This window comes from Rutidosis leptorrhynchoides, chromosome 9 (genome assembly GCF_046630445.1).
Source record: "Rutidosis leptorrhynchoides isolate AG116_Rl617_1_P2 chromosome 9, CSIRO_AGI_Rlap_v1, whole genome shotgun sequence".
Taxonomy (NCBI): Eukaryota; Viridiplantae; Streptophyta; class Magnoliopsida; order Asterales; family Asteraceae; genus Rutidosis; species Rutidosis leptorrhynchoides.
The window spans coordinates 342743177-342763103 of NC_092341.1; positions in this window are offsets into that span (position 1 = coordinate 342743177).

Here is a 19927-nt window from a genome sequence, read left to right on the forward strand (position 1 = left end):
AATAATAACTTATAGTATATAGTATATAATATAAGATAATCAAATTGTTAATACATTAATAAATATAATATAACATATAAACCTAAAGTAAAGGTTAATCAAAGATATTACAATTCATGTGAACTTCATCGCTACTCACGGTCGTAAGTGAATGATGTCTAGGTTGTCATTTATGGGTAAGCTTGTGGATCTCGAATGCCATGACTTAGATTCTGGTCAAGAGTCCTGGGCCCCCGGTTACATCTGGTCATTCCTGACTTATTTGATAGCAACGAAGTTTGAGTAAAGTTATACAAAGTCTTGCTAAATATTAACCCGAACTTTCTAAAATTAGAAAATTACTATAAGTGGAAACTTTCCATAAATAGTAACCTTCCGAAAATGGAAATTATTTAGTGAACCATTACTATCAATATAGTACTATATACTATTGTCTGTTAGGCAATGTCTGATCATACGTTCTATCTCTAGGTTGAGATCTCGGTCACGTCCTTTCGTTTAATTCTTTCGTGGAATACTCTTTTGTGCTACTAAGGTGAACTTCATAGCCCCACTTTTTACTGTTTCATAAATATTTTACAACTTTTGGGGTGAGACACATGCTTGCTTTATAACTGTTTTACGCTTAGACACAAGTACTAAATTGTTAACTATGCTGTCATGCTTTGATTCATGCTAAATCCCTATCGTAATATCGTTAATTGCTACGTTTAATGCAAACTTAATTATTGTGAATAGATCTATTGAGAGTAACGTCTCTAACCATTCGACCGTTGGTCTTTGGTTACATAATAATGATTTCACGACACTGACAGTACAAGGTGTCATAGGGTAAACTTGTTTAGTAGCGATATTACAAAATGCAGCAACACTTTTAGATTGATATTTCTATATCGATCAACTTTAAACTAAATCTTGTGGTAAAAAACTTTGGATATTATTTATAAACCTGTGAATTTCACTCAACCTTTTTGGTTGACACTTTAAGCATGTTTTGTCTCAGGTGATGATTGAGCTAGCTGTTTGCAACTTTGTGATGATAGATTTGATGCTTGCATGAAGTCCACATCGCATATTATATTTTAGATCATAAACATTTATTTAACGTTTTAATAATAATGTAAACATGTATTACTGCTTCCGCTGTTTTATTAACAAATGTTTTATTTAAAAAGTCTCATATAGAGTCGTTCTCGTTTATACAACTGTGTTATGATATGATTGGTCACAATTACCCCTGGTCCATTTTGGTGAGTGTGACACTTCAACTCTTTCTTCCACGAACGTCGCAGGATGTTTTCCGAATTTTTCAAGATAGTCTTCTTCAAGGTCACATATATTGTGCGTGTTGCTGTCGGTTATCACGTTGTGTAGTATAACACAAGTTCACGTGATTCATCGTATCTTACTAATTTTATACGGTCATGCGGGATGTATTAGTATTGCCCCATGACCTCGAAGTAGCTTGAAAGCTCGTTCGACGTCTTTTCTTGCCGCTTATTGAAATCTTTTGAACTTTAAATTTTTTGGCTCAATTGAACATTTAAAAGTGTTGCCCATTCCGGGTATATGCCGTCCAGGAGGTAATATCCTTTTTATATTCCTGTCCGTTGATATTGAATCGGGTATTTGAAGCTCTACCATCCAATAAATCTTCGAACAAATCCGATTCATTTAGAACATTGATATCATTGTTCGAACCGGCTGGACCAAAGAAAACGTGTCAAATACACAAATCGTACGAGGCAACCGCCTCGAGAATTATAGTTGGTCCTTCATAGTCCCCCTTCGTGTAATGACCTTGCCATGCAACCAAACAATTTCTCCATGGTCAATGCATGCAATCGAAACGACCTAACATCCCCGGGGAAACCGTGCATTTCAACATGTTGAACATGCAACCAACAACGTCTTCTTCTGTAGGTTTCCTTAAATACTCATACGAGAAAGATGAACAATACATTACAAAAATTGCCCAAAAATAATATGAAGTTTGTTGGCCCTATGCAAATATTCATCAAATGTATCGGGTGCAATTACGTACGCCAATTGACGTATAATCGAAGTATACTTATTGAAACTAAGTTGGCCCATAACATCATGACGTTGTTCAAAATAATAAAAATAGGAGGTAACGGTTCAACAACGTAAGATGCAATATCATAAAAAATACGATGAAATACCAACCAACTCTTTCGATGGCGTCTTCTGAAATAATACGGCAGAAAAGTTGGATCATTAGAAAAGTAGTCGTGGAACAAACATTGTCCGATAGCAATCCGATCTCGTCATCTCTCGTGTTTTTGGTTATATAAAATGCTTGCTTTTCAAAACAACAACAACAACAACAATAATAATAATAATAATAATAATAATAATAATAACAATAATAATAATAATAATAATTCTTCGAGAATTTTCGGCTTCTTCTTCTTCTAATAATAAATTGAGCGATTCGAGTACATTAAGCGCATTGTAAGCGCCTTCAATTAACTCTTGATCAGAATCTGACTTGACTATTGGCTCTCGCAATCGGAACTTATAAAGTGATTCATTGTTATAAGCTTTTTTAGTGAAAAATGAGAAAGTATATAACTTGTGTGATAAAAATGATTATGAGTGTATATGTATTTATAGCATAAAATTAATTAATTTTAAAAATATATATGTAATAAATATCAATGGCTATAATGCATACCAACTGCTATTTTGATTTTTAATTTCACATGTTTACTAGCTATAAAACAAAATAAAAGATAAAGGAAAATAAATATGTGGGACTCACATCCCATCCTTTAAGCCTCGTCGCAGACATGACTAACGAAATTATTCACGATTTGTTGTCTATCCATGTTATCTCTTGACATATATTAACGGAGGTGGTGACATCCGTATAGGAAGTGGTCTTATTGATATTATATTCGACAAGTATAAAAAGTTTTCATCCAATTTATCAAAAAATATGTTGCTTGCTTTTGATAGATTGTTTATGGAAACAACGCAAAATATATAAATATATTTATGTACACTCGTAATTTTGTGTGATTAATAATTAAAAATTAATATAATAATAATGATAATATTAATATAATAATTACAAATATATATGTATATATATATATATATGTATATATATATATATACACTAGTGAAATGACCCGTGGAAACACGGGTTTATTTAAACAAAATAGTTTAATGATATGTTTTAGGTATTAAAATGATATGTTTAGGTATTAAGTGAATGTAAATGTTAAAGTCATTTAGTTTATTACCCCGTGAAACAACGGATTCCGACTAAGAAACTTGTCGTTGATTTTACAAACATAAAGTTCGCTCAAAGTTAAGTATTTATATTTATATTTTTAATAATAATAATAATTATTACTAATAATAAATGTCTTTTAAATTTTTTTAGAAAAATAAAATTACAATTTAGGAGAGATTAATATATCCTTTTATAAAAGATTTCGTATTATTTTTTAATTAAATTAATTTATAATTATGACATCATAATTATGAAAAGTGATGAGTAATTAGCTTAATGATGACATCATTATTTTAGAGTTTTATTAGACTATATATATATATATATATATATATATATATATATATATAAGATAACTAAGTTTGTTTTATTTTTATATATATATATATATATATATGATAAATAAATACTTGATTTTGTTATACATCAAATATTAAAATAAAAATTTATTTTTGAAATTTCAAAATCAATTCAATGCTTAGAGGACAAATATATAATTATCATTCAAATCAATTATTGAAAAGTTATAGATGTGAAGTTATCTAAAAGATAATATTTATTAGATTAAAAAATGATATAATTATGATTTTTTTAATTTATATATACTACATATATTAAAAGATTTTGTGAATAAATATCGATTCTATTTGTAGTCTAGGATAACACATTAAATAACTTGTATGGTTTCTTATAATTATTATCTAATTATAAAAAATGAATATATTGTTAATACGAGTTCATATAACAATACGGAATTTAATTAAATATTACAAGTACTAGTGTAATGACCTGTGGAACTACGGGTTTGTTTAAACGAAACAGATTAATAATATGTTTTAGGTATTAAGTGAACATAAATGCTAAAGTCATTTAGTTTAATGACCCGTGGAACCACAGAATCCGACTAAGAAACTCGTCAGCTGAACATTTCATCAAACACCTAAAATGCATATTAAATAATCTACATTCAATCATAAGAGATAATATTGGTTGTCATTTTATTTTAAAAGTGTAAATTAAAATATAAATTTAGAATTAGTTTCCTTCTATCTAACTTTTATACCTTCTCGTACGCAGTTCAAAATAATTAATTAAAATAATTCAAAATTATTTAATTTTAATAATTAAAATAATTATTAATAAACTTTAATAATAATAATAATAATAATAATAATAATAATAATTAATAAGATTTAATTTTAATTTAAAAGATTAATGACATCACTCACCATGCTTAAAAAATTTTTCTTTTATTTTTTGATTTTTTTAACAAAAGAATTATCCTAATAATGAAATCATCATTATAAGATTTTAATAGAAACTATAGATAGATTAAACATTAACATTTAAGAGAGAAGTACCTATAAGTTATAAGATTATTAAATACGAAGTAAGGGGAGTGATTTAAAAATAATAAAAAAAAAGAGAGAAATACGGAGTGAAAAAGTAAAAGGAATGAGGAAAACAGTTAACAATCATGGGGTAAATGTTAATGATCTTTGATATAATTTTGTTTAAAAAGCAAGATAATATTATATATACTTCAACAAGATACAATCAAAAGGCAACGACCATAACAAACTAGGTCGAGCCAAATAATTCACGAATACATGTTAGGGTGCAAAGATTGCTGCCCTACCGACACTTAAATATCTAGATACATAGATGGATTGGTGAGCCAAATATGTCAATCAATACTTTTTCTTTTGAGCCTACTCAAGATTCATTCAAATGACTTCACTTGAACTTCATTTAATACGACCGGAGCACTACAACCTTTGTATTGAATAACCAACTTATTTCGATTCTTCCATAGAGAATATGCACATACTCACTCCACGACTTGCCAATCCATAGAGCCAAGAGAAGACATAGCATGAGGCGACTTTCCAAGTAGAATTTCGGTAATAATTAGATTAGGATTATTACCTAAATTCCACCACTTGTAAACATGAGTCCAAACATCCAAAGATAATTTACAATTAATCAAAGAGTGTTCCACCGATTTAAGACCGTCATCACAAACGGGACATTGAACACTCTAGAGATCGATGCCTCCTTTGTCAAGCTCGCTCCGAACTTGGATTCTTTTTTCAAAACTCTCTACACGAAAATTTAAAGTTTATTTGACCACAAAACACCATTATTTGCAAGCGTCCACTTCAATGATTCTTGAGCACTAAAGTCGAAGGATATTGACCATAGTAGATTACCCATTTCTTCAAGTTCATCTGTTGTGTATCCTGTGGGATTTCGCAACCATTCTCAGTGAAACTGAACTGAATTGTTTGCTGCTGCTGGCACCGAATCTGCTTGCATTGTTTCACAAACTGCTGCTGTTGCTGAACCTATTCCAGAATCTGTTGCATGAATTGTTGCTGCTACACGAACTGTTGCTGTTCTTATTCGATCACTAATCATCACTTCCTTGTTTGTTTCTATCCTATGTAACCAGGGAAACATATTTTGAAACTATCCGAACCACACGACACATCATTCCAAAACGACGTAGATCTTCCATCACTTATTGATTTCTTGAAAGGTACATGCAATTCATCAATTTGATTACCTACAAAAATGATGTTGTTCCAAATTCCCGAGGTCGAAAGATGAGCATGGCCATCTCCCGACCGTAAGCCTCAATCAATTTTATAAATACTATGAATAATTTTGGACCACAAGCAATTGGTTTCGTTTTGAACCTCTACCACCACTTGGCCAGAAGTGCAAGATTTTTTTCTTTTTAAAGAACCAATGTTTAACCCCCCCCCCCCCCCCTCTCCCTATATGGTAAACAAGTGTAAAACCATTTAACCACGACATTTTAGAACCCTAAAGATCCCCACCCTAAAAAAATATACGTCTCACTCTCTCAAGAAGATTAAGCACACAAGGCGGGGCACGAAAGAGCGCAAAGTAATAGAAAGGAAGACTATTAAGAACAGATTTTAAAAGTACTAATCTTCCAACGAAGGACAACGATCTCATTTTCCATTCTGAGATCCTTTTCTTAAATTTATTAATCACCGGATCTCAATCACTTAGTTTCTTCATTTTTGCACCAATGGGAAGTCCAAGATAAATGAATGGAAATTTACCTGCTTGGCATCGCATACGACTAGCTGAATATTCAATATCACCCGAAGTAACACCCACACCATATGTGACGACCCGAAAATTTCTGACCAAATTTAAACTTAATCTTTATATAATTTTGACATGATAAGCAAAGTCTATAATGTTGAGTCTCAAAATTTTTGAACTATTACATGAAAACATTTGATCTTTGACCATTTTCGACGATTCACGAACATTTATGTGTAAATAGTTATGTATATATATTACAACTAGAAAACATTAACAAAGAATTAAAAGTATAATACTATACATTAAACTTATAGGATTATATATCTATTCGATATATTTAAACTATGAAATTAAAAAGTAATCAAATCATTGTAATTAAATATGTAAAATAAATTACAAGATAAGAAAGTTGTTATAAAAATAAATAAATAAATAAAGCTATATATAAATATATAGGATTTTTATAAAGAATTATTATGATATGTATAATGGAATATATAAATAAAAGATATAAATATTATATGTAACATGTAATGTTAATATATTTACAAGTTAAAAGATAGTTGCTATTACTTATTATCAATATCAATATATGTATTATTAATATATTATATATAATTGGAAATATTTAATTACTAATGTTATTGACATCATTAATACTTTCATTATTATTAATATTAATATCAATTAATATTAGTAATATTAAATATTAAAATTTAAATAAAGGATATGAATATCACAAATTCACAATAAATACTTAAAATAATAAATATTACTATTAGAGTGGTTGAATTTATTATTTAGTTATAAGTTAAATATTATTAGTTATTATGATTAATACTACTATTATTAATATTATTACTTTTATAATTATAATTACCATTACTATTAAAATTATTATTAATATTATCATAAGGATAATACAAATTATTATAAATATCAATAATAATATCATTGTTGATTATTATTAACATATGTTGTTAAAATTATTATTATTATTATTATTATTATTATTTATATAATTATTATTACTATTATTAATATTATTATTATTAATCTATTTATTTATTTATTTATTAATATGAAGATATAAATCAGATATAAAGAATGAGAATCAGTATCACGTAACCATCAAAGTGTACTGGATTTTGTTCCTGTCTCTAAACTAGCTTCCAGTTGATTCTCAATTGGCAAATTACAAACAAAACCTGATAAGAATCAATCGCCCTTTTTAATTTTTAATTTTTCTCTTTTTTCGATTATTTGTCTGATTGAAGAATTATTGTACTTCCTGTCTAAATTTTGTTACAAGTCAATTTCATGTAATCACTTTACGTTACTACCTCAATTATTTACTGCATTCTATTAATCTCCTACTACAATTCGTGAAGTTAAACAGAAAAACCCATTACCGGCTCGATAAACCTCTGCTCCTATATTTTTTCATCAAAATTTAGAAAACGAATGAAAATTCAAAATATAAAAATGCCAACGTGTTTAAAATCTTCTTCTCAAACTATCTGCAAAGTATCAACATCCAATTTTCAATATCGAGCTAGAATTTTGAGGTCAAAGTTTCGTTTCAAAAAGTCAACCGAATCGTTCTTCGCGAAATTTGAATTTGTATTGATATCTTCAGTTAAATTGATGTTATTAAAAGTTTCTTTGGATGATTTGAAATGTATTTCATTTTATAACTTTAAGCTAAAACAGTCTTAATTTACAAATCAAAGTTTGAGTTGATTATCTTTTTTCCACGTACAGCAGACTTTTTATTTTCATCTTTATTTTGATTAAATTGAACAAAAAGATTTCATTACAAGTCAGTTATAATTAGGTTTTAAGTCTTAATACAAACCTTAATTTGTTATTTTGATTATGAATGAAATCCCTGGTCGACTAAGTAAACGAAGAAGAAGGAGAATAGGAAACAGAAAGAGAGTAGGCATATAATTTGGGAAATGGGTTCTAAATCAGAAAAACAAATTGGGACGAATGGTTAGGGTGTGTGTATGGTATTCGAGAGGTCCCGGGTTCAATTCGTGCTGGAGACAAGTTTTTTTTTATAACACTTATTGAGGTAGTTTCTTTATTCTAAAAATCATTATTATTATTATTATTATTATTATTATTATTATTATTATTATTATTATTATTATTATTATTATTAATTATTATTATTGTTAATATTATTATTGTTGATATAAATCATTTTGATATGTTATTATGTTAATTGTAATATTAGAAATAGAATTATTATTATTATTATTATTATTATTAATACGATTTGTAATACATTATTATTATTATCATTATTATTATTATCATTAGTAAAAGGTATTAACTAACAATTATTATTATTATTATCATAATTATAATTAGAATTATAATTATTAATATTATGGTTAAGTTAATTACTAGTATTACTATAATAATACAATTACATATTAACATCAAATAAATGAGTATTATTATCATAACTATAATTATTATTATCACTACTAATATTAAAATAGGTATTAATATGATTATGATTATTATTATTACTATTATTATGAAAATAATACAAGTTATTATTATTTTCGTAAATATTAGTATTGATATCATTTTTATAAATACTAGAATTATTATTATTAACATAAGTATGATTATTAATATTATCATGGGTATTGTTATTATATAATTATCAAAACCATTATCAAAACTGTCATTTACAGAAAAATTAATATTTTTACAATTATAATTATTAATATCATTATTATTATTAATAATAGAATTATTAACATTATTATCTTATTAGTAATATTAAGTATTATAATTATTATCACTTTACCACTATTAATATTATTTTGGTATTATTATAACTACTATTATTGATATACAAATGATATGTTTAATATATATATATAACATAACAAAAATTAACATATTTAAATACAAAATGGATATATGAAACATATATATATATATATATATATATATATATATATATATATATATATATATATATATATTATTAATATAAAAAGGAAATAACTAATAAATGTATATACATATATTTGTTCGATTACAATTATGTATATTAATAAATATACAAATGATATAGGTTCGTGAATCCAAGGCCAACCCTGCATTGTTCAGTATCGTCGTATGAATATTTTTACTACAAAATATTGGATTGTGAGTTTCATTTGCTCCCTTTTTAAATGCTTTTGCAATATATATTTTTGGGACTGAGAATACATGCGCTGCTTTTATAATGTTTTACGAAATAGACATAAGTAATCGAAACTACATTATATGGTTGAATGATCGAAGCCGAATATGCCCCTTTTAGCTTGGTAGCCTAAGAAATAGGGAACAGACCACCTAATTGACGCGAATCCTAAAGATAGATCTATCGGGCTCAACATGCCCCATTCTGGAATTTGGAATGCTTTAGTACTTCGATTTTATCATGTCCGATGGGTGTCCCGGAATGATGGGGATATTTTATATGCATCTTGTTAATGTCGGTTAGCATGTGTTTAATCCATATGAATGATTATTTTTGTCTCTATGCATGGGACGTATATTTATGAGAATTGAAAATCTTGTGGTATATTAAAATGATGGAAATGAATATTTATGATAAACTAATGAACTTACCAACCTTTTAGTTGATACTTGAAAGAATTTTATTCTCAGGTATTAAAGAAATTTTCCGCTGTGCATTTGCTCATTTTAGAGATATTACTTGGAGTCATTCATGACACATTTCAAAAGACGTTTCATTCGAGTCGTTGAGTTCATCAAAATCATTATTAAGTCTATTATAGTTGGATATATTCTGAAATGGTATACATGCCTGTCAACTTTCGATGTGATGAAAGTTTGTCTTTTAAAAACGAATGAAATGTTTGTAAAATGTATCATATAGAGGTCAGAACCTCGCGATGCAACCAAATGTAATGTATTCGTCCAGATGGATTAGGACGGGTCATGAAAGTTGGTATCAGAGCGGTGGTCTTAGCGAACCAGGTCTTGCATTAGTGTGTCTAACTGATAGTTGTTTAGATGCATTAGTGAGTCTGGACTTCGACCGTGTCTGCATGTCAAAAGTTTTGCTTATCATTTCTTGTCGGAAATTACCTGCTTATCATTCTTAGTCTAGTCATGTTTTACTGCATTTATTGCATGAATAGTGTATAGACAAAATTCATATCTTAGCATATCTGCTAATCCATATCTTAGCGTATCTGTTACTGTAGACTTTATCTGACACGTTTCCTTAATTCTTTCCGTAATTTACGGGATCTTCTGTACTATATTAGATATTCTATATAATTAGAATATTATCCGATAACCGAAAATCATTTCATATCGAAAATCCTCTAACTGATCATAAGAGATGGATCCTACACCTAGCTTGGATTCCATTAGTTCCGGAAGCAATTTCGATATGCGTATTGAAGTAGACTCCGAAGTCAATGAACCCGAAGTGTCTCCACCGTTTAACTATTTTCCTTTCTGGAGGAGATGGGGGTGGGTTCGAGACTTACTCACTCGATGGAGAAATGAAGAAGGCGAGCCCTACCGCGAACCAAACTTACCTCCTAACATCGGAGAAAACGATGTACTCACCGGTGAACCTATGCGCAACACTGTATTCACCCTTCTTGCTAAAGTTTTCCACCTCGAAGGTCGCATTACTGCAATCTCAGAAAATATTCAACCTCTACTTTCGAACACCAATCGAAGGAGAATATTAGAAGAAGTTAGGGAACTTCGAATTGATAATCAAGATCTATCGAATCAGATGAGTGGATGGATAGAAATAATAAAGGGTAGGATAGAAACCCTGACAAGAATGGTGCGTGATTTACAAGCTATACTTACTACACCAACATCATCACCAACCTCAGCACCAACAACTCTTGTAGCACTGACCGCAACAGTACCACCATCAGCAGCACCAGCAGCATAACCAGTACCAACAACAACAACATCATCACACGTTTCAACCTCGCAATCTATACCTCAAGCATAATCATCGTTCTACAAATCGTTCTACATAAACTATCTTCGTCCTTCATGGAAATTATGTAATCTCTAATGTTTTAGAGATTATGTACTCTAGTTCTAGTCGTAAATCTGATGAGTTTAATATCACATTGACTCATTAAATCCATGATTACATCTAAAGAGAATATATATGTAAGTATATTTTCATAAAGATTGTAATTAAAAAAAAAATTCTTTTGTACGAACGATTAATGGTGAAAATATTTTAACGGGTAGGTAATACCCGAGAAATATTTAGATTTCACATTAATAAGTTACACTGTACATTCTTCGAATCTGATTCAACAGTCATTTACTATCCTACTTACAACCACCGAAATATGTATCCGTTCACCGCAGAATAACTATTTTCACTCAATTTCATTATTGGATTTTGACATATCAGAATCCAACAAGTGGCATAAAGAAGAAAACATTGAACACAATAAAATTTGTTAGAAACAAACAATTTAACTATGAGAAAATTTTTGTTAAGAATCCACGCTAACTGTTCTTAGCTAACCGATTATATTTTATTTATCGCAATTTAATTATCGCAATTTATATTCTCGTAAATTTATTTATCGTCATTTAATTTATGTTATTTATTTTACGCACTTTAATCGGGACACGTATACAAGGTTTTAACATATCATATTGACGCATCTATATATATTATTTGGAATAACCATAGACACTCTATATGCAGTAATGCTGGAGTTAGCTATACAGGGTTGAGGTTGATTCTACAATAATATATATACTTTGAGTTGTGATCGAGTCTGAGACATGTACACGGGTCACGATACGTATTAATTAATTCGAATATTATATATTAAACTACATATGAATTATTGAATTACTAACTGGGGACTATCAACTGAGGACTACCAACATTGGACAAATTAAAATGAATTAAAATATTGATTATAACATATGAAACTAAACAATTCTTCAAGTTTGCCACTTGATTTCGTCCTAAACCTCATTTGTATCTTGACGATTTCAATATGAGTTCAAACCTTTCATGATTCTTGAAAACACCTCAATCGAGAGAATGAACCAACCGCACTTCATCTACGGAAGAAAAGATTTATGCATATAGTTATGCACCTGAAAAACACTTGGAACCTAAGTAAACGTTTAACATGTATCCGTGCTAGCTTCTTTGGCATTGTTATTACCGACAATAGCCGTACAATCCCTTTCTAAATTGGCCAATTTTGTCACAGCTCCAGCAAATCAACATCGACCTTTCATTAGAATAAGCCTTATTATAACCTTGATATATATGCGTACTCTTTTATTGTTATCGGGGAAACTTTTATATTCCACCATATTACCAGCAGACGTACCAGCAACCTCGTTGCTCCTTGGCTTAAATCTCTTCGATAAATCACTATATTTATTCATTGAAACCCTATCATGTACTCATCGACATCTTATAACGATAGTTGCCATACCAAATACCGGGAAGCATTAATCATTAATTCTCGAATTTCACAGCATTCCTACGTCAACAGTTATATATCTATATATAACATATATCTTCTGGACTGATGAATTATAATTCAGAATCTCCGAATTCCTAGAAAACACTCTAGCTTATGAAACAGATCTCTGAGTTCTGAAAAAGCTGATGAAGCAGCAAAAACTAAAGACTATTCAAACAGTCAAAAGTTTGATAATAAAGATCGACATACTGAAAAAGCTCAAAAGTTTGATACTGAAAAACGAATCGAGCAAATCATGAAGGAGACCAGGGACAAATACAAGGACCAAACCCTGTATTTAAAGAATTCTGATGATTCTGTTTTTGATGAAATCTTTAGCGAATACCTTACTCCTTAACCGCTCTAAATCATCGTGAATGAATTTCTTCATCACAATTTGATTCTGAAATTCTAAGATATCATCATATTCTTCTTTATTAATATCCTCAATATTTCTGAAGATACCTTCATAAATATTCTCGTCCGAAATTATTCATCTCTTCGTGCTATCTATATTACATCAGAAATGAAACTGTTTTAGTTTCTAAATTCTGAAGAAAAAAAAACTCAAGTTTAAATTATGAATGTTTTGAAGTAGTGTTGAGAACTGAAGAATAAGTTAGTATAATATAATGACACTTGATCAACGTGATTATATTACAGTAAGTTATGCTGAGTTTCTATTGGAACGTGATGATTCACAGATCATAACATCATCATGTGCCATGTTACACGACTCTTACATTCTATCTAACTTATAAACATATCAAGAACATATTTCTTGATAGTTCTATCTTTTCCCGTAACTTCTGGTAATTAAACCAGTCATGATCGTGCTATTATGTTCATTTCTACTTAGAACATTAGGATTATTCGAAACTCCATACCTATGAATTCTGGACCATTATTCGCTTGATTTAAAGTCGGGAAGGGAAAACAAAAGAATGAAGATCTGAAATAAAAATGGGAGTATAAATCACAGTAAATTGGACAGAGTATTAACTTTGGATGTCAATGATTACAGAAGGACAGAAGCAGAGACATCGAAATATAAGGGAAGATATAAAACCCAACAACAACTCAAAAATTACAAACCGTGGATATTAATACGAATAACAATATAAAGATACGGTATAATTAAGAATAGTATCACCCCAAGGTAATAGTAGAAGTAAACAGATTTTTCTGGTGGAAGATTGAAAAAGAAGGATGACAGAAATGATAATTAGAAAAATATCAAGGATTAGAACGGGATTAAGCATTTTCACAATCTCTTGGATGCATGAACTAAGAAAGAAAGTACAGGAATGGTGAAAATAATGGAACGGAAAAAGTTTAATTTATAATGGGAATATCAAACAGAGTAAACGAGGCAGATCACCGTATTTAATTATAGAGATCTTAATTTTCCTTATTCGCTGAAGAATCAAATCTTTAGATTTAGAAGATTTTCTTTAAATCCCTTGAATTCCGGAATTCAACCCTCTACGTCAAAAGTTAAGACGCACCTTATTTTCTAAATTCAACCATAACTAGTCAAAAGTTATGATGAAACATGTCTTTCTTATTTCACTCTTCCGTGATAGCTTCACTCGTACGCTTCGAATAATCGAATTGTTTATTCCATATTACTCAATGATGATAAAACTCTATTTATCAACTCATATTCGTCATGAAAACATTTTTATAGTTATTTATGACGACCTCACTCAAATTTTGGGACGAAATTTCTTTAACGGGTAGGTACTGTGACGACCCAGGAATTTCCGACCAAATTTAAACTTAATCTTTATATAATTTCGACATGATAAGCAAAGTCTATAATGTTGAGTCTCAAAATTTTTGAACTATTACATGAAAACATTTGACCTTTGACCATTTCCGACGATTCACGAACATTTATGTGTAAATAGTTATGTATATATATTACAACTAGAAAACATTAACAAAGAATTAAAAGTATAATACTGTACATTAAACTTATAGGATTATATATCTATTCGATATATTTAAACTACGGAATTAAAAAGTAATCAAATCATTGTAATTAAATATGTAAAATAAATTACAAGATAAGAAAGTTGTTATAAAAATAAATAAATAAATAAAGCTATATATAAATATATAGGATTTTTATAAAGAATTATTATGATATGTATAATGGAATATATAAATAAAAGATATAAATATTATATGTAACATGTAATGTTAATATATTTACAAGTTAAAAGATAGTTGCTATTACTTATTATCAATATCAATATATGTATTATTAATATATTATATATAATTGGAAATATTTAATTACTAATGTTATTGACATCATTAATACTTTCATTATTATTAATATTAATATCAATTAATATTAGTAATATTAAATATTAAAATTTAAATAAAGGATATGAATATCACAAATTCACAATAAATACTTAAAATAATAAATATTACTATTAGAATGGTTGAATTTATTATTTAGTTGTAAGTTAAATATTATTAGTTATTATGATTAATACTACTATTATTAATATTATTACTTTTATAATTATAATTACCATTACTATTAAAATTATTATTAATATTTTCATAAGGATAATACAAATTATTATAAATATCAATAATAATATCATTGTTGATTATTATTAACATATGTTGTTAAAATTATTATTATTATTATTTATATAATTATTATTGCTATTATTAATATTATTATTATTAATCTATTTATTTATTTATTTATTTATTAATATGAAGATATAAATCAGATATAAAGAATGAGAATCAGTATCACGTAACCATCAAAGTGTACTGGATTTTGTTCCTGTCTCTAAACTAGCTGCCAGTCGATTCTTAATTGGCAAATTACAAACAAAACCTGATAAGAATCAATCGCCCTTTTTAATTTTTTATTTTTCTCGTTTTTCAATTATTTGTCTGATTGAAGAATTATTGTACTTCCTGTCTAGATTTTGTTACAAGTTGATTTCATGTAATCACTTTACGTTACTACCTCAATTATTTACTGCATTCTATTAATCTCCTACTACAATTCGTGAAGTTAAAAAGAAAAACCCATTACAGGCTCGATAAACCTCTGCTCCTATATTTTTCATCAAAATTTAGAAAACGAATGAAAATTCAAAATATAAAAATGCCAACGTGTTTAAAATCTTCTTCTCAAACTATCTGCAAAGTATCAACATCCAATTTTCAATATCGAGCTAGAATTTTGAGGTCAAAGTTTCGTTTCAAAAAGTTAACCGAATCGTTCTTCGTAAAATTTGAATTTGTATTGATATCTTCAGTTAAATTGATGTTATTAAAAGTTTCTTTGGATGATTTGAAATGTATTTCATTTTATAACTTTAAGCTAAAACGGTCTTAATTTACAAATCAAAGTTTGAGTTGATTATCTTTTTTCCACGTACAGCAGACTTTTTATTTTAATCTTTATTTTGATTAAATTGAACAAAAGGATTTCATTACAAGTCAGTTATAATTAGGTTTTAAGTCTTAATACAAACCTTGATTTGTTATTTTAATTATGAATGAAATCCCCGGTTGACTGAGTAAACGAAGAAAAAGGAGAATAGGAAACAGAAAGAGAGTAGGCATATAATTTGGGAAATGGGTTCTAAATCAGAAAAACAAATTGGGACGAATGGTTAGGGTGTGTGTATGGTATTCGAGAGGTCCCGGGTTCAATTCGTGCCGGAGATAAGTTTTTTTTTTTAAAGCACTTATTGAGGTAGTTTCTTTATTCTAAAAATCATTATTATTATTATTATTATTATTATTATTATTATTATTATTATTATTATTATTATTATTATTATTATTATTAATTATTATTATTATTGTTAATATTATTATTGTTGATATAAATCATTTTGATATGTTATTATGTTAATTGTAATATTAGAAATAGAATTATTATTATTATTATTATTATTATTATTATTATTATTATTATTATTATTATTATTATTATTATTATTATTATTATTATTATTATTAATACGATTAGTAATACATTATTATTATTATCATTATTATTATCATTAGTAAAAGGTATTAACTAACAATTATTATTATTATCATAATTATAATTACAATTATAATTATTAATATTATGGTTAAGTTAATTACTAGTATTACTATGATAATACAATTACATATTAACATCAAATAAATGAGTATTATTATCATAACTATAATTATTATTATCACTACTAATATTAAAATAGGTATTAATATGATTATGATTATTATTATTACTATTATTATGAAAATAATACAAGTTATTATTATTTTCGCAAATATTAGTATTGATATCATTTTTATAAATACTAGAATTATTATTATTAACATAAGTATGATTATTAATATTATCATGGGTATTGTTATTATATAATTATCAAAACCATTATCAAAACTGTCATTTACAGAAAAATTAATATTTTTACAATTATAATTATTATTATTATTATTATTATTATTATTATTATTATTATTATTATTATTATTATTATTATTATTAATAGAATTATTAACATTATTATCTTATTAGTAATATTAAGTATTATAATTATTATCACTTTACCACTATTAATATTATTTTGGTATTATTATAACTACTATTATTGATATACAAATGATATGTTTAATATATATATATATATATATATATATATATATATATATATATATATATATATATATATATATATATATATATAACATAACAAAAATTAACATATTTAAATACAAAATGGATATATGAAACATATATATATTATTAATATAAAAAGGAAATAACTAATAAATGTATATACATATATTTGTTCGATTACAATTATGTATATTAATAAATATACAAATGATATAGGTTCGTGAATCCAAGGCCAACCCTGCATTGTTCAGTATCGTCATATGAATATTTTTACTACAAAATATTGGATTGTGAGTTTCATTTGCTCCTTTTTTAAATGCTTTTGCAATATATATTTTTGGGACTGAGAATACATGTGCTGCTTTTATAACTGTTTTACGAAATAGACACAAATAATCGAAACTACATTATATGGTTGAATGATCGAAGCCGAATATGCCCCTTTTAGCTTGGTAGCCTAAGAATTAGGGAACAGACCCCCTAATTGACGCGAATCCTAAAGATAGATCTATCGGGCCCAACAAGCCCCATTCTGGAATTTGAAATGCTTTAGTACTTCGATTTTATCATGTCCAATGGGTGTCCCGGAATGATGGGGATATTCTATATGCATCTTGTTAATGTCGGTTACCAGGTGTTCAATCCATATGAATGATTATTTTTGTCTCTATGCATGGGACGTATATTTATGAGAAATGAAAATCTTGTAGTCTATTAAAATGATGGAAATGAATATTTATGATAAACTAATGAACTCACCAACCTTTTGGTTGACACTTGAAAGCATGTTTATTCTCAGGTATTAAAGAAATCTTCCGCTGTGCATTTGCTCATTTTAGAGATATTACTTGGAGTCAGTCATGACACATTTCAAAAGACGTTGCATTCGAGTCGTTGAGTTCATCAAAATTATTATTAAGTCAATTATAGTTGGATATATTCTGAAATGGTATACATGTCTGTCAACTTTCGATGTGATGAAAGTTTGTCTTTTAAAAACGAATGAAATGTTTGTAAAATGTATCATATAGAGGTCAGAACCTCGCGATGTAACCAATTGTAATGTATTCGTCCAGATGGATTAGGACGGGTCATGAAACCATAAAGACAACTTTTATGGAAATTAACTTTCAAATTCGAGGCTAATTCAAAATACATTAAAATACTAATGAGATTAGGGGCATTCGATCTAGACCACTCCCCAAGGAACATAGTATCATCCACATATTGCAAATGAGACATCAAGATCTTATCTTCTCCAATCTCAACTCCTCTAAAAAGTGCTAGATTAACCGCAACTTTGGTGAGAATGTTAAGCCCATCCGCATCTAAAATTAATAAAAACGGGGACAACAGATCGCCTTGACGAACACCTCTACCAATAGAAAACTCGCGAGTAGGTGAACCGTTAATTAGGATAGATATACTAGCCGATTTTAGGTAAGCAAAAATCCACTTACACCATTTTACACAAAATCCTATGGTAGTCATTACTTCCATGAGAAAATCCCAATTCAAACTATCATAGGTCTTTTCAAAATCGACCTTAAATATGATGCATTTTTTATTAGTTTTCATATAATCAATAGATTCATTTGAAACTAGAACCTATCTAAGATATATCTCTCCTTCAAAAAGGCACTTGGTCTTAGATTTCGGATTGTTTGCGCAATATGTACATGTAGATTTAATTGGTCCCTTGAACGCTTGATCTCTCCTTGCAACTGATTTCACATTCATGGTCCTTGAAGATGCTTTATAATTTCGAAGTCTAGTCCTACAGCGGTCGTATCCGTCAATTAGTATTATCACCTACAAAAAGAATTAACTAGAAATGCCAACATTTAAAAGCATATATTTTTTTTATCAACATCTATTAAGATTTACTTCTTTCTTGTATTTGCATCAATTTTAATATAGTATTAATCGGTGAAATTTAACTATGTAGATGAATGTTACCTCAAAAATTCAATTCCATAATGCCAATATTCATTAGTGATGACATCGATCGGGATCGGGTTGGGTTTAAGTAATTCCATACCCGATTCAGATTAAAAAAAATTGTCTTAAACCGGACCCGTTGGGTCCTGGTTTAGTTACTAACTAGCGGGTAAACGGATTTTTCCACGGGTATCCTGGTTTCCATTTATTTACGAACTATCGGGTAAACGGACTTTCCCATGTGTATTCGAGTCTTTATTCGGGTATACGAGCCGACTAATCGGGTTTACGAGCCGAGTTATCGGGTTTATTGGTCGGGTATATGGAATCGGGTCTTTTTTCGAGTATACAGGCCGGGTAATCAGGTTTATGTCTAAAACCATTCCCGAACCCGCAAGAAAATTAATAACCATCCCCATACCAGACCCT